This window comes from Lissotriton vulgaris, chromosome 5 (genome assembly GCF_964263255.1).
Source record: "Lissotriton vulgaris chromosome 5, aLisVul1.2, whole genome shotgun sequence".
Classification (NCBI taxonomy): domain Eukaryota; kingdom Metazoa; phylum Chordata; class Amphibia; order Caudata; family Salamandridae; genus Lissotriton; species Lissotriton vulgaris.
In genome coordinates, this window is record NC_141693.1 from 896,214,780 (window position 1) to 896,235,573 (window position 20,794).

Below are 20,794 nucleotides of genomic sequence, written 5' to 3' on the forward strand. Positions count from 1 at the left end.
GTCCAAAGATCAGGGCTTGATCCATCACCGTTATTTATCTCACTGCCCCATCCCAGCTCAGAACCTGGCTATATGCAAATCAGTCTGTCCCTGGCCCAGTGCATCATGGGAACAGGGCAGACTAAACTACCAAGCCAATTCTTCACCAGAAAGGAGACAAGCTACCGGGGACCGGTTTCTGGCATTTCAGCCGTCTTCGGCCCGGCTTGCTTGAATCCTGATGGAGCAGTGAGAAAGGGACTCATGTCTGAGTATACCCTGCCACACCTATAGTGGCCAAAAAAGATTCAGAAAAGGGGGTGGTGATGAACAGAGTGTCTGAATTAAGCAGACCACTCTTACCCAGTCCAAAGATCAGGGCTTGATCCATCACCGTTATTTATCTCACTGCCCCATCCCAGCTCAGAACCTGGCTATATGCAAATCAGTCTGTCCCTGGCCCAGTGCATCATGGGAACAGGGCAGACTAAAATACCAAGCCAATTCTTCACCAGAAAGGAGACAAGCTACCGGGGACCGGTTTCTGGCATTTCAGCCGTCTTCGGCCCGGCTTGCTTGAATCCTGATGGAGCAGTGAGAAAGGGACTCATGTCTGAGTATACCCTGCCTCTCTAACTGTGCCGGATCACTGGTGAGTGCAGCACGGTGCCTGGCCGCCGGGCCTTCGCCCTTTCGAACGTCTCCTGCGGGGTTTCTAGCGCGCTGCCCATCCGCTTCGGGCTCCCGGGTGGGGGCTGCCGGTTTCCGGTGCGATCTCGGCCCATTGGCCTGGGGGGTACCGGGGCCTCGATTTGCGGGGCTGGGCCGGGTGCTAGGCGGCGGCGGGGACTCTCGCGGAGGGACGACGGGGTGGGGGAGTGCGGCGGCTGGGTGGCCGGGGGGCGCTGCTAAGTGATATTCGGCGGCCCCGCCTCGGACGCACTCGTGGAGATCTTCGAATCCCTCCATTCCTCCTGCTCTAAGCAATACGAGAGGGACACTCCCTGCTCCGTTGAATACTGCGCGTTCACTTCGTACTTGGAACTAGGCCCATGCTGCAACTCGGAACTGGGCCCCTGCTGCGGCCCGACGCCATAACTCTCTGCGCGAGAGGCTGACCTGGTTCTCATTCACCTCGACTGAGCGCAATTCACAGTCGGACGCTGAGGCCTACCTGTTTGTGTAACTGTCTGGAGCTTGGTGTTACTCTGCCGCTCTCCCCCATTAACGAGCTACCCGCACCGTCTCTTCCAACTCAATTACACCCTCGGGCTGCCGTGGAGATAGGGAAGAGAGACCCTAACCAGAGGAAGCTTAGCTTCGATAAGACCCCCCCTTCTTGCTACGGATCCTCCACCTGGTTCGGCAGCCGGAGCTTCCAACTCGACAGACTTGGGGGACGCCGAAGCTCTGGTCGCCACCATGATGGGTGAAATGCACGCCGGCTTCAAAGCGCTTGACACCCGCTTCGACAGCCTAGAGCAAAAACTAGCGGACATGGGCTCCAAGGTGCAGGCCCATTACAGAAGGCTCGATGTGGCTGAATTAAGGATATCGGACATAGAAGATGGAGCCTCGAAGTCGCTTAAGGGACTGGAGCGGGTTGAGAAAATACTTAAAGACGTGGCCATCAAAAATGAAGACTTGGAAGCGTGTGTTCGGCGCAATAACATTTGCATTCTTGGCGTGGCGGAGACGACGGCCACGGGCTGGTTCGAAACCTTTGTCGAAACTCTTCTAATCAAACTATTTGGCAGAGACACCTTCACTGCGGGCTTTGTTGTTGAGCGTGCACACAGGTCTCTGGGGCCTAAACCTCGCCCTGGCCAACTACCACGACCCATTATCGCCAGAATCATGAACTTCGTTGACCGCGACGCAGTGTTACGTGCGGCACGTGAGGCTGGGGAAATACAGTGGCAAGGCAGCAAGCTGTCCTTTTTCCCCGATTTCACACTGATGGTCCAGGAGGCACGTCGCAAGTATAACGGAGTTAAATCCACCCTCCGGAACTTAGGACTGAAATACGGTATGTTGTACCCAGCTAGGTTGAAGGTGGATGTGAACGGCAGATTTTGCATTTTTGACTATCCTGTGGAAGCGCAAGATTTCAACAAGAAGCAGGGCTCATCGGCAGCTTCTGGTTCAGTGCCGAATACTCCACCTCGTAACGACACACAATCCAGTGCTGACCTTTTTGCTGAAACTGGCCAGGGCTGACCGCTCAGCGTTAACTAACTTTTGCACCCTTCTCGTAATACTGTTTATTGGATGTGGTCCTTCCAACGTTTATTGACTGGTCTCCTGTTCAGAAACCGCCTGTTGCGACGCCCGCCTGGAGTGGCGTTCCTACCCCCAATGGCACAGGCCTTGTTGTTTATCTTTTCTGGGGCTTTAACTTATTTTTTTTTGCAGCAATATTGTTTCTTTGAACGGTCACTAATTTTTGTAAATTGCACTATTGTTCAGCAATTGTCTGGGGATTGCCTCTCGGGGGATTCTGGGAGGCTGGGTGGTGGGTGGGGGTTGGGATATGTTTTGTTTCAGTGGTCATACATGTTAGTGAGTAGTTGTGAGTATCATTGGAGTAGACTGTCGAATGCACACTTGCTGAAGAAAATCTTTACTGTGGAGTTATGGCCAGGATAGGTTTACAGTCTGGTCCTTCCAGACTGACTTTGATGCCTTGGAACGTTCGTGGTTCAAACAGCACAAGGAAACGCAAACAGGTGCTGGCCTATGCGGCGCGACATGGGGTGGATATCCTCTTTTTACAAGAGACTCATTTGGTGCAGTCGGACGAGGTCTCAGTGGCCAGGGGTTGGGGGTCGCACAGAGTGTTTTCCTGTTATAGTAGATACGCTAGGGGTGTAGCAATTATTGTACACAAACGTGTCCCATTTGTAATGACCGGCAGCAAAACCGATGAGGAGGGCAGATATGTGCTTATAACGGGAGCGCTGTTTGGATATAAGATCGCACTGGTGGGAGTCTACGGCCCCAATGTGGATTCCCCGGCCTTTTTCCAGGACCTGCAGATGGCGCTGCTTCACTCCGACATTGATTTGTTGGTTCTGGGGGGAGACTTTAACATATTAATGAATCCTGACAGGGACAGTACTTCTCCCTCTCCTGACAGCAAACCCAGGGCCCGCGCAGTGCTGACGGAAATTTGCTCCCACTTTTCCCTAGTGGACATAGAGGCTAGACTGCACCACCACACACCTGATTACACGCATCACTCTGGCTTCCACAATACAAGCACTAGAATCAATTATTGGCTCCTCTTCCCGGGAATTGCGGGCTGGGTGGATGGCCTTTCAATGTTGCCTCGCACCCTGTCCGACCACTCTCCCATTGATTTGACTTTAGCGGTCCCCAGATTGGGGGGGTACGAAAGGCAGTGGCGATTTCCTGGTAGGGCTCTGCTAGACCCAACTTTTAAGGAGGACATCCGCACTGCCATCGACGACTACTTCGACATAAACACAGGCTCTGTTACCTCCTGGGCCACGTCATGGGAAGGTTTCAAGGCCACATTACGTGGGGTTTGCATCACCAAACAAGTAGGGTCCCTGCGTGAGATTCGTTCCACCTTGTCTCGCATTGAAACAGATATCACTACGATAGAGAAGGAGATCTTTGAGGATCCCTCGGCGGATTGTGAAGCTAAACGCCTTGGGCTACTTTTAGAGTTTCGGGATGCTGCAGATAGGGAAGTGAGGTTCATGGGTAAACACTACACTGCGCGGCAGTACGGTGAGGGTGACAGGCCGGGCAAACTGTTAGCCCAAATGCTTCGTCCACCACACCAAGCAGCTTACATTACTGAAGTGATTGACGCACAGGGTTCACGACAACATTCCACTCCCGATATATCCAACACCTTTCTGGTATACTACAAAACCCTTAACACTTCCACACTCACGGGGGAATATCGCAACCCGGGACCGTATTTGAATGAAATAGCCATGGTGTACCTAGAGAAAAACATGCAGGAGTTTTTGGCCATGCCCATTACACCGGATTTTATAATTAAGGCAATCGATTCCTTGCGGAGCTCTTCTGCTCCCGGCCTTGATGGTTACTCAGCTGACTTTTACAAGGAATACAAGGAGGAACTTGTCCCTAAGCTTATCGAGGTATACGCGGAGGCACTGGAGGCGGGCGTCCTTCCACCTACGCTCCGGGAAGCGGTTATTGTTTTATTACCCAAGCAAGGCCGTGACCCCTCTTAGTGGAGCTCCTACAGACCCCTATCCCTCTTAAACTTGGACTACAAAATTTTGGCCAAAGTCCTTGCAAATCGTTTAGCGCTGCTCGTGGAAACTATCATTTCGCCGGCTCAGTCCGGATTTGTCCCACATCGATCCACTTCCCTCAATCTCGGGACACTGTTTTCTGTTTTACACAGAATAGAGCTCTCCACACCAGCTGCAGCGGTGTTCCTGGATGCGGAGAAAGCGTTCAACACCCTGGAGTGGCCTTTTTTTTTGTCAATTATGAGAAGAATGGGGATGCCTGCTATGTTTGTGGCAACGGTGGAGTTACTGTACTCGGCTCCCACCGCCCGGATACGATTGAACGGCACCATTACTGAAAACTTCACACTTTCACGAGGCACCCGCCAGGGGTATCCACTATCCCCGCTCCTGTTCATCATTGCGATGGATCCCAAGGTGCAACATTTTCAAGAGAAACATCTCCACCGGGGGCTCCAGTTCCGCACCGGGCCACTACTAGTCTCGCTGTATACCGATGACACTGTTTTGTATGTTCGGACTCCTCAGTCCAACTTGGAGCCACTGTTGATGGAGATTTCCCGCTTTGGCGACTACTCGGGCCTTAAAATAAATTGGCACAAGTCAGTCATTTTCCCGCTCACCCCCTCCACTGTGCAGTGGACCTGCTCGTTCCCTCTAGAATGGAGCACCGACTCCGTGAAATATTTGGGTATCCACATCCACCTTGACACGGTGTCCATTGTCCGATTGAATTACGGCCGCGCCCTTGATTTTTTGGAAGATCACACGGAACGCTGGATTCGCCTCCCTCTGTCCATGGCTGGTCGAATTGCCATCATCAAAATGATTGTCCTCCCCCGGTTCTTGTATTTATTTAACAATATTCCGATCCCCCTAACCAAGATTTTTTTTTCACAACTTCGCTCCTCACTTCTGCGTTTGATATGGGGCGGCAAAAACCCACGTGTGGCCTGGCGCACATTGACACTCCCTCACGAACGTGGTGGATTCGGAGTACCAGATTTTTTTCTTTATAACCTAGTGGCACAGAGCTCATACGCATACCCTTGGTTTCACCCGGATGCCAGGATTCCTCATCTGAGACCTGAGGCTGACTTGGCACTCCCTGTGACCCTCTCTTCCATCCTTCCTAGGGGACTCCCTCGGGACCCACAAGACATACAGCCTTTTTCCACTACATGTTGGGCTTGGGATAAAATACGACGCCTCTTACACCTTGAGAAACTATACTCGCCTACACTGCCGTTGCCTAACCCTCACTGGCTCCCCACTACAGGCAAATCGGTGGTACAGCGCACACTCTCCAAATATCAATTACACACGGTCGGGGACCTTTTCCCGGACGGCCATGCCTTTTCCCTTACGGAAGATCACCGCTTCACAGACAGGACGTTCATGGACTCATTCACGCTGACTAGACTTCGCTCAATGCTCAGGGCTGATTTCCCCACATTTCCGCTCCCTCCTGATGACACCCCAGCGCTCACATTCATAATACTTGGCTTGGTAGTTTAGTCTGCCCTGTTCCCATGATGCACTGGGCCAGGGACAGACTGATTTGCATATAGCCAGGTTCTGAGCTGGGATGGGGCAGTGAGATAAATGACGGTGATGGATCAAGCCCTGATCTTTGGACTGGGTAAGAGTGGTCTGTTTAACTCAGACACTCTGTTCATCACCACCCCCTTTTCTAAATCACATTCATAATACAGCACCAGACGGGGGTACATGTTGTATCTAAGTTGTATAAGCTATGCCTTGCCTCAGTTCCTTCACCCGACGCTAAGATACGTGCTGATTGGGAGGGCGACCTGGGTATCCAGATCACAGATGATCAATGGACGGCGTGTTGTGCTACCACGAGAGAAGTGCCCATTAACACCAGACATAAACTTATACATTTTAAGTTCTTGAGGAGGAAGTACCACACTCCCGCACTTGCCCATAGAATTGACCCTAGCAGACCGCACAATTGCCCTAAATGCAAAGCCCCACAGGCAGATTTTGCCCATCTTTCCTGGACTTGCCCACAATTGCATACCTACTGGCTGCAAATACACCGGGTTCTGGGGGACATACTAGGCATGGACCTGCACCCCACCCCTGAAATTGCGCTGCTTGGTTATGTTGCCTACTTCCCACGTCCGCATCGTAAACTGGCATCCATTGGCTTCCTTTTAGCTAAACGTGAAGTGGCGCTGCTCTGGTGTGCTAGGCGCGCTCCAACAGTCTGCACTTGGCTCCGTAGTATGGCCTACTGTAATGTTAACAGCGCTGAATATTCCGATATGATTCCAATCGCTTCCAGACCGATTGACATATGGGGACAATCCCAATTGATTAACTCCTTTGTTCCTGCGGGGGTGGGATAGGAAAGGCCACACTGCCACATAGGGACTACCTCCATCGCTATTTTCCATTCGGTTCATACATGACTAACATTGCTAAATCTCAGAGCTAGCCGCTCCGGCGACTTGCTGAGTGGCTTATGGGGCTGCCTTGGGTGTTGCCTTTTTCATTGTGGGACTCCGATGTCATCTCTGTGGTGTTTGATAGGGGACTGGTCTGTACTGAACGTCTTGATGTTTCATTTCTAATGTGCCATATTGAGATAGAAGCTGTTTCTTGTGCTGATTGATCTGTTCGACTGTGCTCGCAGTTTTACTGACTTGACTCATTTTTTGTGTGTTGATGACTACTATTTCTTCGGTTATTGTATGATTTTCCTTTTTCTTTCCCGTTTTGTAAAAAAGCAAAAATGTACTATCGTATTGTGTTATTCAGTTAGTTTGCAATCCCACTGTGATACATCTCATTATCGATTGTTGACTCGACTCATACCTCTCGCTATTTACCATGTTGCATATGTATGTAATAATTGGATTGCTTTCTTGTGCAATAAACAGATTTACAAAAAAAAAAAAAATCTTTTAGAGTTTTTATTTTGCAGTTACTCTTACATATTGAGAATAACCCATCTGAAAGAGAAAATCTGCAGCCATGTTTGGATAGACATTACTAATAATGAAGCACGTTGGTACAAGAAGCCTTCCCATGCTTGAAGAGAAGAAAGCCAGTGGAGAAGTTTCAGTCCAGCATTCTGGCCCTTCTCAATTCATTATCCATTCTGTTTCCACATGTTGCCACGGGAGACAACTTTATGTACACTATAAAAGCCTGATTAACTGATTCATGTGCAAAACCTTATCTTCGAGAAACTGTAACTGTACCATCATCTTAGAAACAAGCATCATTGATCTCACTCCTCAAAAAGCTAACTGCTGACCCTACAATTAATTCTAAGCTTGGTCATTCCATCTCTCCCTTACCATCAAAGGTTATCGAGTCTGCAGTAAACCTCCACATTTCTGCTGATTTAGACCCTACACAGGCAGGCTTTTGTCCTTGTCAGGGAACCCATGCTTATTGCTGCATTACAAAATCTTTGGATTGTTTGTAACACTGCTTCTTTAGTGACCATGGACCTTTTCGCAGGATTTGACCATACAACTCTATCCACCGGCACTGGTGATTTTTGGGGTTGATGTAGGTAATATATTAGTTGGTGGTAACACCTTTAACGAATCAGCTCCTATATTTATCGCTATGTCACAGGTTCGTCTATGCATTACTTCTCAGTGGCTCCCGCCGGAAGCACCCACATTTGTACAGTGGCGGGCAAGATTTTTAGCCATACACTGTTTAGAATTTTCTGCATTTTCTTGTAAAGGGGGGAGACGGCAGCAATTTGCGACCCGAGTCTGGGCGCCTGTGGCCGAATGGATTGGATAAGCAAATACCGTTGCTTGGACTGTATTTTAGTACTAGTATCCTTTCTATATGTTTCCGATGTGTTTTTCTCAGCCTTAATTGATTGGAATACTTTTGAGTTATTATCTGTCTAGTTTGATGAATTAATGTTTGTTTCATTTTGTATGAATTTTGTATAACCAATTCTGTAGCTTAACTGTAAATTGGAACTGTCTAAATGTTTGGTCTCTATAAAAATAATAAAAACAACAACTCTATCCTGCTATCTAGATTTACATAATTTGGAATTGGAAGCTGTGTTCTTGGTTGGCTAGCTTCTTTCCTTGAGTATAGAAATTACTCATCCTCTGTATTTCTGTTCCACTTTTAGAAAGCTGCAGAGCAGGGTCCTTGGGGCCATTCCTTAAACCCAACATATTTAACACTCATATGAGTCTGTGGCTAAATTCATTAGATTGGGTGTCTTTAACTCTTTTGCTATGCTGTCAAAAAAAGTTAATTCTGAGAATAGATCTGAACTCATCACAGAAACGTTTTCAACCTTTTACAATTGCCATTATTCAGCGGATGCAAGTTGGTCATCTTCAACTGGACACTGTGTATGACTGAAAACAGCCAGTGGATCTAAAATAGTCATTTCAAACTAAGCAGAGTCCAATTGCCATCACTCAGTGGATGCAAGATAATGATCTCAAACTGACCGCTAAGAAAAATTATATTCTTATTCTTTGAGGATCCTCTATCCCCTTGTTTGAACACTTAGTGGTCTGATGCCATAGACACATTCATCAGATACTATCAACTCGGTTAAAAACCCCAGACTAATCTTTTGACATTGAACACTTCCTTTAGTCCCAGATTACCAGGGTTTGTACTTCTTCCTTCCTCTCTTTCTTTGAAATATCCATCCTTGTGTTCATTCAGATTATTGCTCAAGTAGTAATAGGCTCATAACTAGATTCTGCCAATGCAATCTCTTTTTACCTCCCTAAATACCCGCTCAATTGGTTGCAAATTATCAAAATATGGCAGTCAGGCTTGTGCCGAGTCTCACACACAGAAAGCACGTTCCTGGACATTTGCAAAACCTTACTTAGTTCAAAACCTTATGCGCATGCCATTCACAATTCTGAGTCAATGTTTTTGCACTTTCTCTTTAAACATTACATCCACTTAGAAACCTTATATTGGCTACAGCCCAAAGTGATACAAACCAATAGTGGAGGCAGATCTTTTTCCTATATTACTGAAAGCGCTTGGTACTACCTGCCCGTCCACCTGTGTTCTCTCTTCAACTATTTGGCCTTTCCTAAGTTGGCACAGTTGCTCTTCTCTCTTGCTTTCATTGCAATCCCTGAGATTCCTACTGAGGTCTTTGTTAGGCTTGATAAATTGCCTTCATTTATTCCCCAACACAAGGAAGTCCTTGTGCAAAATCCTCTAATAATTGTGTTGTCTGACTCCCTCACACATAGGCAGTCAGAGCCATTGAAGCGTGCCTACTACATATCACAGCAATTCATCCTTAATTATCTTCATGTTGTGTTAATCCATGTCTTGTGCATCCACCTCACAAAACTAGACCAGTTAGTCAATATTACTAATACTGCCTACTGGCTTCAATTGTATAATATTGGCGGTAAGAAGGCTGAGTAACTTAATGTTTGTCCTCCAAGACCCACTCACGCTCCAGTTGTTGTTGCACTGATTGTGGCATTTCTGGCTCATCATCAGGCTCGGTTACCCATTTCTTACCCATTTCTTACCCTTCACCCTCTTACAGGCAAAATCATCTCAGTCTTTTTCCGAATCCAGCCTTTACATAACTCTAATGGAACAATTCATAGACATAATGCAGAACAATGTCATACATTCACCCCAGTATAAAGATATGGGCCTAAATCCATCGTTTTTTTAGCTCACCATGCCATTCCAGTTTGAACCCAGCCATATGCAAATCAGTCTTGACCCTGTGCCCCATGGAAACAGTTCAGCCTGAACTGCCAAGCCAGGTCCTCCATGGGCTGGAAACAAGCATCCTAGGACTGGTTTCAGGGTTTCACACCTCATCAGCCAGGATAGCTTGACTCCAGTGGCATGGAGAGCGCGGGACCCACGTCTGGGCATACACGTCCCACTAGGGGTGACAAATGCAAAATTCAAGCTAGCTTGGCTGATGAAGGGTGACATACCCCGAAATCGGTCCCAGGAGGCTTGTTTCTGGTCCAGGGAGGACCTGGCTTGGCAGTTTGGTCTAGCCTATTACCATTAGGCACAGCATCATACCTCCCGTGAAAAGTCTTCAATCATTCAGTTGTTCTGGATAAATGTTTTTCATCATTGTGTTGTAGATCTTAATGCAAAGCACTATTCACCTAGACAGAGTCCTTTTTTGCAATGCCATTCCTTTCTTTGCCCCAGACAACCCAAACTTGGGGTTAAGCCGTTGAGTCTCTCCTCTATCAAGAGGTGAGGTGGGGCAAAGAACGTTCGGAGGGGATGGATTGACCAACAAGAAAAGGATTCACGACATTTGGCACAAAGGCTGCTCTGGTCCTTAGCACCAGCTTATCACTTTGTCTGAAAAAAGGTGGTGTAGTGCAGTTGCACTGAGCGTGCCTGGAGCTCACCTAAGCCTGAAATGGCTGGTAAATAATGTTTAATAGGACCAAAGACAAAACAAATAGTCACATATCTGGCAGCTAGGCTTGCAGAGTGTTTGTTCTGCAGACTCCACACCACGCTACAAATCCGTCCCAGCACACGGCATGAATAGACTTCATGGAAGGGCACCTGGCTGCCAGGATGACGTCCACAGCTTTGGTTAGCAAGTCAAATGCGTTCAACTGCTTCTGCTCAATTTCCACACATGGAGGAGTAGATTGTGAAGGTTTGAATCGAGAATCCTGCCCTCCTGGTGTGACAGAAGAGATTCCTGAAGTGGTAGCCTGATCATATACACATGCTCAGAAAGTCAAGGTACCACTCTCTCCAATGTGCAACAGTTTGGACACTGCGCATGCTTGATGGATGCGGATGCAACAAGATCTAGCCAAGGTTTTACCCACTGTTAGAAGACAGCCTAGGCCAACTGGACGTGTAACTGCCATTTGTGATCCACCATGTACAACTAGCTGCTCTCGTCCACCCTGGCATTCAATGTAAATGTAAATGTGTTTCGATTTATATAGCGCACTTTAACCCAGGGGTCCCAAGGCGCTTGCTTAGGGAACCCGTCCTGATATTCCCCTGTGAGATATCCCGGCCGGGTATCCACAAGGTGAAAGCCAGGCATCCCGCCGCGAGGGGCCGTAGTGGAGATTAAGCAAGCTATTGCCCAGAGTCGCAGAGTGTGACCCCGTGAGTCGAGTAGGGACCGGAGCGAGAATTGTCGCTCCGTGGAATTTTTGAGCCCAAGACCCGCCGAGGCGGGGAATCGAACCCTGGTCCACGGCCGATCTCAGCTTCCGGGTCTGCCGCCTCTAACCACTGAGCCACGCTTCTCCACATTCAATGATCCTGCCAGGTGGTTCACAATCAGGGAGATGCTCTGATGTTGCAGCTACCTCCATAGGAGCAAAGCCTCCTAACACACAACCTAGGACCCCAATCCACCCTGCTAGTTGCAGTACATGGCAGAGGTGTTGTCTGTAAGAACCTACACGTGTCTACCCTTGTCAAACAGCAGAAAGGCCTTCCTGTATCAAGCCAATGGCCTGCAACTCCAATAGATTCATATGGATGTAGTTTTCCACCGGAGAGCTGAATCCTCAGTTATCCACCTTTCCCAGGTGACCTTTCAAAACCAGAAGTGAACACATTCATCACCCCGTCAGCTCTGGGTGGGAAAATGTGAGGGGGGAGGGATCTGCCATTGGTCATGTTGCGGTCGAACAGCAAGTGGCAAAGCTAGACCTTTCGCTGCCCGTGGCGGTCCCTGCATTTGCAGCCTGCAACGGCCACAGGTCAGAGCAGGCATGCAGGTGATCCCTGAGTTTATCCCCCCCCCCTCCCCACCTTACTATGACACTGCGAGCAACCACCACTGCTGATTTTGTGCAGCCTCCTCCAAAATCTTGATGACATCCGACAGATTTACTTAGTGCTGAGCCCACTGAGACTTCAGATCCCACTGGAGAGCCCACATATTTCACTTGGTGAAGTGGAGAAGCAGTACGTACGAGGCCAACAGGTCAAAAAGCCTCAGAGCTGCTCCCTCCAGGTATAAGTGGTATCCCCAACCTTTGAAGATGGACTGCTACTGCCATCCCTTTCATGAAAGAGTGAGGGGTGCTGGTAAGGCCGAAAGGGAGAACAGCCAACAAAAAATGCTCTTGGCCAACTTTCAACCAAAGGTGAAGTTTGTGGAACTTCAGGACAGGCTCATAAAAGTAGGTGTCCTGCAGTTCCACGGCTACCATCCAGCTGCCTGGATCTAGGGCAGACAGAACCTGGGCAAGTGTGAGCATTTTTAACATGTCCTTCCACAAAAAAGCATACAAAAGATCTAAAATGGGACGAAGGCATCCATCCTTCTTAAGCATAAGGAAATAGCAGGAGTAAGAACCTGTCCCTATTTCTGAGGCCCCTTTCGATAATAAAGTGTGCACCTCTTGCAGTAAGATTGTTAGGTGCTCCTCTGAAAACCACTCTAATGTATGTGCAAGGAGTGATGTGTTGCAAAGAAACAGGAGAGTACAAGCAAGATGTGGAGCACCCAATCTCTCTGATGTGATGGATTGCCACCCTGGGAGAAAATATTGGATTGTGCCTCCCACAGGGTGGTTGTGCACTACTAAGGTCAAACTAAAGCACCTTGGAGGCTGATGCAGCAGGAGAGGAGGGCTGTGAAGATCGGTGCCCCTGGTCATCTGTGTGTTGCCTGCCTGATCCCCACCCATCTCCAGCCACAACGGACTGGGGGGGGGGGGGGGCCTTCAGTGGGGCCAGGGGTCAGGCATTGCACATACACCAAACCTCTGAAGTAGGCTTGGAGGGGCCGAAACTGAAGCGGAAACTGTCTGGCAGTGGTTGAAAACCCAAAGAACGCCCAATGGCCCAGAGTTTCTTGAAGTACTCACAGGCTACATCAGCTCTCGCCCCAAATAGGCGGGATCCATTAAAAGGCATATCCATAAGGGCTGACTGCATACCTCCAGAAATAAGCATTTACAATGCAATGGTTTCGCCTTTGGAAAAGTTTGAGCTATTAGCATTGTATATGACAAAAATTGTATTTATGTGTTGGTTTTGAAAATAGATAAATAAATGGCATTGTTATTTACATTGCCATTAGCTTAATCTCTTGCAAATGTGAGACGTATTGTACCCTACGGACGAGCTCTGCAGACAGCAATTACAACCACACACACACCTAGAGCCACACACACCCAGAGCCACACAGACACACACCCAAACACACACCCAGAGCCACATATTATACAATAAAGAGGCTGTACTACTTCTGTCTATAATGCCCTAAAATGTCTGTCAACAACAAACAAGACTTGCCATCCACTGTGGAGTGGCCTGAAATTGAAGCACTATTGAAACTAGTATTTGCAAAGCCAATAGGGCTGCCTCTTCGCTGAGGGAAGTGTTTGGTAATATTTTGGCGAATGCGTGTGTGACCTCAAGCGGTCTTTAAAATAAAGTACCAGAGCAAAACAACATCTTGGGCTACAACAATATGGAAATAGGAAATCTGGGAGCAGGACCCTTCGCTGATCAGCCTGCATTAGCATAGTTATGCTACACTCTAAAAGAAGAGCGATATGGATCGAGTAAAAAGATGAAATCGGCATTTTAAGTGGTGAACTTAAAAAGGCATACATAGCAAAATATTGCATGGTAGATACTTTTGACAGAGGCGCAGTATTTTTTATTAGATCGTTAAAATAAAAAAAGATTGTGTAAACATGTCTCTACTTTGTGAACAACAATAAATGTAGCAACTCTAACAAGGGGTTGTCGTGGGGGGAGGGAATCTATGCAATTGCAAGTAATTAGATCACTTTTTGATCTGACATTTCAGCTTACCACGGTTTATGAAAGATAGCTTAGTGTAGGGCAGAATGAGCGTGATGCACAGCTCTGACTTCCAGGGTTGGATAAGGTTCTGAAAGCATCTTAGTCAGGGATGGGCGAGCAAGGCCCACACCCAGGGCGTCTACTAGGTCATGGAGCTGCCTGCGTGAGGCTCTTGCGTGCAGAAGACACAGTTTAACTCTCCCTCAGACCCCCCCCGCCCCATCTCCTTCTCAACCCCTGCTGCACATAAAGACAAATCCTACCCACCCCTCACCGACAACTTGGCACCAGCTTGACCAGCTTGAAGCATCTGCGCTGTGGGTGAATCGGGTGAGGTGGGGAGAGGCAGAGATGCTTATGTTCAGAGGTCAGTCACTGCAGAGATAACCAGCCACGGACTGACATGGGAACAGAAAAGGGCTCCCTCGTGCCCCATTTCACCCACGATCAGCAGTGAGGACGCCAAACTGATTCTGCCCAGGGCGCTCCCAGAGCAAAGGGCAGCGCTGATCTTAGCCATGAATTACCAGGACTGATGTCGTAACTGAGCGCTTGTAAAGGAATGGGTTAGGTTCCAGTACCTTTGGAGACTCGTGAATACCAGCGCTCTCTCTTGGTACGGGTTCACGAGGCAGGGCACCTGTGTCGAAAAAGCCAACAGAAAGGTCCTACCCAAGCAGGAACGACTTCTTTGCTACACCCTGGCCTTGAGGGGAGTTTCACACTAAGTGGGAAACATCATGCTCTGAAGCACTTCAGGGGAGAAGCAGGTTTTTGCAACTCACTGAACTTCACGTTATTTACATTTGTCCAGGGCCGGACTGGCCTTTAATTACACCGGGCATTTCCTTCGAGAAGACAGGGGACACGAACAGCGGCAGGGGGGGGGGGGGGGGACAAGGAACGGGAAGACGGACAGAGGGAGGGGGGGGCGGGAAAGACACGGACATCGGAAGGGGTTGCGGGGAAGCACACGGACAGCGGGAGGGGGGCGGGAATTGCAGAGGCTGGTAAAAACAAGCAGCAGAAACGTGGCGGGCAGGCACACGGACAGCGGGAGGGGGGCGGGAAAGGAACGGGGAGTGGGGGCGGAAAAGGAATGGACAGCGGGAGGGGGGGCGGGAAAGACACGGACAGCGGGAGGGGGGCGTGAAAGGAACGCACTCACCTGGACTTCCTCGGGCGGCGGGCGGCCGCGGAATGACGAAAACAAACCTGGACAACAAACAAAAATAAACCCCGCCCACGGCCGCGATGACGACAGCGCAGAGGCGGAGAGAGAAAAAATCTCGGGAACGCCCACGAATCATTTTATCCACACACCTCAAGGATAAGCTTGAAATTCGATCATTATTGGGAATGACTAGGGGCTTATTTATAACTTGGCCTGCAGTTCCTTACCCCAGTGTCCTACTTTTGTTGGTTGCAGCAGGGAAAGTTCCATTGCTTATATGTTTATTTCTAGGAAGTTAATTTCGCCTGTCAGTGATTTTGAAGTGGAAACTAATAATGCTAGTGATCACAATCCCCTCACATCAGCGTAACAGCCCAGGTAGGGAAAGGCGATGACCGCCTGATCCAATATAACCCAAAATGAAGGATTAAGATAAAACCGGGGCAAGATAACTCCCCCTTAGTTTGAGGAGGAAACTATCATAGCAAATTATCACCTAATTATGAGGTGCCTACAGCAAGACTCTCCCCCATGTGAGGTTGTCCGGGAATTTGAGCTGCTTTCCTCACACGTAGCCAAGTGACTAACTAGACCCCCCCATAGCAATGAACCCCAGGAGGCCCAATGGTTTAACACTAAACGTACAAAGGCCCAAAAGAACCTTAAAATGGCCTTCATATTATCCCTTGTGATAGAAATCAAATTACAAATGCAAGGCTAACATATAAAACCATTATTGAGAAAAGAAAAGAGGAATTGAGGAGACTGACATGGGAAGATCTGGAGAGAGCGAGCACCCTCAAAGATACTAAAAGCTTTTGGGACATTATTAACCGCCCACTATTTACGGAAGATGTGAGATGGATGGATTCATTGATTTTGGGGGATGTTTGAAAATTCCACTTCTCTGCTATATTTAACCCGCATCAGATGCAGTTAGAGGAGAATATTAGGGATTTGCCCCCAGATTTAATTGCAGCTTCCCAACTAAGTTCATCCATTTCAGTATCTGAGGTTGAGGAGTCTCTAGTGAAGGGAATTTGTTTGAAAGCCCTTGGCCCTGATGGGGTTCCACTAGGTCTGTTCAACCCCTTGGCCGTGGCGGTAATTCCGCCGCGGCGAGGGGGCTGGGGGCTGAGCGCGGCGCTGCAATGCTCGTGACATAACCACGCTGTCATGAGTCACGGGTAAGCTGTGCTCATGCCGGCATGGTTCCGTCACGACCCCGCCCACTTACTAATTCGCCAGCACAGGCGGGGAATCAGTGGCACGTTGGCAGAGCGGCCGCAGCATGACGGAACCACGCCATCATGCGCACACGTCGCCCGTGGCTCATGACGGCGTGGTTCCGTCATGCGCAGGGAAGGGGTTAAATGAAATCTCAATTTGTGGGCACCTATATTGACAAACATCTTTAAAGCAGTAGGCATTGGCCCCATTCCAGCACCTTAGAAGGAGGCCATCGTGGTTCCAGTTTTAAAAATGTGTAATAGGAGTGACCCAGCTTGTTATAGACCAATTTCTCTTATGGACGCTACAGCAAAGGTACTGGGGAAGGTTATCCTTGCCCGACTAGAGACTTGGGCGGCCACTACAGGGGTCTTGTCTAAAACACAATAAGGCTTTAGGAGGGGGCTGGGTACCACCAAGCAATGTCTAAATCTGTCCCTGTTCATTGGCAAGTACATGAAGGCCAGGAAGGGTTCTATCCACCTGGTCTTCATGGACTTGTCCAGTGCCTTTGCTACTGTTAACCGGGAGAAACTATGGGCACTGATAGAAAAAATGGGCATTGAAGAAGCTCGGATTTCCCTCTTTTGCAGGTTACACACCAACACTACAGTTGCTATAAGATATGGCACCCAAGGGGTAGGATGAAGCCAATTGTTTCTACAGATGGTGTCCAGCAGGGGTGCATCTTAGTACCTTTTCTTTTTTTAATCTATACATACGACCTAGAGACCTTTTTATTGGCCAAGGAAATAGATTTTTCCCGAATTGGTGATAAACCCATCCTACTACTATCATATGCGGACGACACAGTGCGAATGGCAGTGACAGCAAACAGCCTTCAAAAATTGCTTAATGCTTTTACCGATTTTATGTCGTCGCTTGATTTAAAAGTCAATTTTATTCAATCTCATACCATGGTGTGTGGGCCCATGTCAACGAAAACTAGAAGCTTTGCTGTAAGGGGCAAAAGAATAGATAAGCTGACAATTTTACCTATTTAGGGAACTTATTTAATAATTTAATGAACTGTGAACCACTTATAACAGCAAGGGTGCAACATACACGTAGGCCTATGGAGGGACTTTTTCGCTTCACATGTAAACTAGGCCACAAGCCTGTGAGAGAGTTAGTAACTCTTTACAAAGCTAAGTGTTTTTCTGTGGAAACTTATGGGGCAGGGGTGTGAGGTTACCATCATAGCCGCTAACTACAAGTTTTGGAAAACAAATGTATAAAAAGGTTATTGATGACCCCGAAAAGTGTCCCATTCTGTTCTGTCATAAGAGTTGGGGTTAGATTTTATAGAGGACCGCATAGGTATCGGCCCTCTGCTCCTGTGGGCTAAAATAGGGCTTTCTGATGATTTAACGTTCTCAAGGGACGTACTTAAAGATTGTATTAATCTGGATAATGTCTTATAGATCCTATGGCTCCGATTCGTAAGAGATAAACGTCATGAGATAGGCTTGGGGCATCTCTACGATAACCCTGAAAGTATCCCCACAAATGTTAAAGTCATCATCAAAGAGGCACATCACTCTAGAGCCAATAGGCGCTACTCGCAAAAACAGGAGATGGGCCCCTAAGTTTCCTTCCCTGTTCAGCAGCAATTTCATCTAACCTTCACTACTAATATGCAGATCAGATTTCTCTTAACTAGATTATCGCTTATGCACTTTGCACTTTTTAGTGGCATTTCCGTGTCAATCAGGGTGGGACTCTCACCTCACACCCTGTCTGTGTGACAATACAGCAGCCCAAAGAACTATGCACTTTATCCTATTTTGCCCCCTATATAAAGAGGCAAGGAGTCAATTTTAAGTTCTATTTTTAAGGGAAATCCGTCCTTGCACATATATTGATGGTTTTAACTTTTTGCACTCTTTGGCCACTTCTGTTATCTGCACTGCGGTATCTAACTATATCAAAGTCGCAATGCCTATCGGAAAGCTTTGTGAGTTGTAGAAGCTGAACAAGAACATTGCCATATTTTATTGTTTAAACTCATACTGTTGGGATTTTGCGAATCTGTGAAATATTCTGCTGTTCTAAATTAGCTTTTTTATGTTTTGCATTTTTAATTGTCTGTATTTTATGAAATGTAACTGTGATGTCTCACAAATGTGTTAACAAACCTTTTAAACAATAATGTTTTATCTGTAAACTTTCATGGTTCTAGGTACTGAAATAAAGTTACTTCGATTTGAGATAATCTTGAAAAATTTTGATATTTTTATAAACTGGTGTGGAGTACTTTTGTAGTGTTTTCACTGTTACTGTGTGTGTGTGTGTGCGCAAATACTTTACACATTGCCTCTTTAGTTTAGCCTGACAGCTCTGTGCCAAGCTACCAGAGGGTGAACACAGATAAACTTTGGTGTATACTAACTGAATGTGGGTCCCTACTTGGACAGGGTGCATACATACCTCAGCCAACTATAGACCCCATTCCTAACAGTAAACATTCCTGCAGGTATTTATCTACTCATGTGGGATATTTATCTTGTTACTATGTACAACACTCTACTTAACATATGCCCACCATTAAAACAAACATTTTAAAAGAGAGTGAAAGCGAAGAAGTTAAGGGACATGGATGCATAGTATTTATAGCTCTTTCCCTCAAACTTTAAAGTCATATTTAAGGGATTAATATTCTTTTTTTTAAATACTGATGGAAGCATGGAGCCAAGCAGAAGAAATGTCAAACATAACAAATGTAACTGGCAGTTGTAGAAGTGTAAGAATCTGGATGGGGACTCTGCAAACAAATCTCATAAATGTGAAAAAATAAGAAACTACAAGATGTGGTCTAATAAAAACAGGAGTAGCTAACAAGTTGAGTTCTGTAAACAAAAAGAAGAAAAGCGATTAACAATCATGAAACAATGATGTGGAGGGATAAAAAACTGAATGGTGCTAATATATGAATATTGCCTTGCCCGGCCAACTGCGCCTGCACAAATCGCTACCAGGTGAAGCGTGATGTACATCTCAAATTCCCGTTAATAATGAAATCAAGCGAATGCATAGAATTTCATGAAAATGGCAGTAACCGTCTCAACATAAGTAGAACTACAGGAGAGGAGTACTCTTGTGATTAACACAGAGAGATAGGTCCAAGGAGGATTTGGAAGCAGGAAGTAAAAGTACCACTGATAAGGGTAGTTGACCTCACACATGAGAAGAGTGTTCAGCACAATGAAATGCCTAAGCAAGGAACCACTATGATACAAAGGAGATGGAAATAGATCTTTAAGCTAATCAGCTGGCCGACACACTGCGTCCTACGACTACTCTAATGATTCAGCAGTTGGATCCAGCCATCAGGGAAATACAGGCATTGTGCCCCCTACTGCTGTTGTCGTTAGTGCGGATCACTGTTTCAGCTGAGTATTGAGTCAATATTTACAAATAAATTAATTCTAGAATCCCCACAAAGTCCTCCCCACACTGTAATATGGTTGCACTGCTGCAGCTATGGAATTCTGTAAATCACAGAACCAATTTTACCCAATTGTAGCACCTGGGGTTCTTAGAAGAGCATACAGGTGTTGTCTAGCTGACTGAATAATAATGGTACAAAACTATATGCATACTGAAGCACAACCATGCTGATTTATACTCCACACTTCACTATTGCTGGCATCACCTTCATGATCTGTTGCATTGTCTTTAAGGCAGTTGTATCAAAAACACAACCCTCCAAGGAAGACCAAATGAAGTTCTCATCCAATGTAAGGGACAGCAAACCTTGACACCACCAAGAGACAGATCAGGATGTAAAGAAGGAGAGGACAAGAAGATATGGAACCTCCTGCAATTCTCCAATAATTTGGAAGAGCCTCCCAGCACAGATATGACTAGATCATGCTCTTCAAAGAGCACCATATCAAAAAATGTAACACCTACTAGACTCCCAACAACTGACATTGTTTGTTGAGTGATCCCTCGAACTGTAACCTCAATTAAGAATTATACCTCCTTAGCCTGTACAGTGCTCAATTGCTTTACAGCTATGTTTGCTATACAAATATCTAGCATACATACATATATGAAACACAATCTATAGGTGTTCCATTTTGCTAAACTTTTTTGTGATCCAATTTTTAACATGAGAATCTCATTTACGGTAATGCGACTCTATGTAATGATGGTTATGTACTCTGATTTTTGAAGCAGACAAAAAAGAGATTACTGAAAAAACTTCAGTCTCTAGTAAAAATGTCACTCTGTCTAAGCACATTGCCCTATGTTAACACATATGCAACATAAGTATGGGATTTCGGAAGACGGGTTACTCCGTCACAACGGTGTTGGACCAGTTCGCCGAAATATAAAT

The 20,794-nt window shown here is 46.8% G+C and overlaps 1 protein-coding gene across 3 annotated transcripts in view; it reads right to left on the bottom strand.

The window, feature by feature from the left end:
• The window catches only part of EXOC6 (exocyst complex component 6), a 1,184,343-nt gene that overhangs the window by 333,568 nt on the left and 829,981 nt on the right, over nucleotides 1-20,794 (bottom strand). The window lies entirely within an intron of this gene.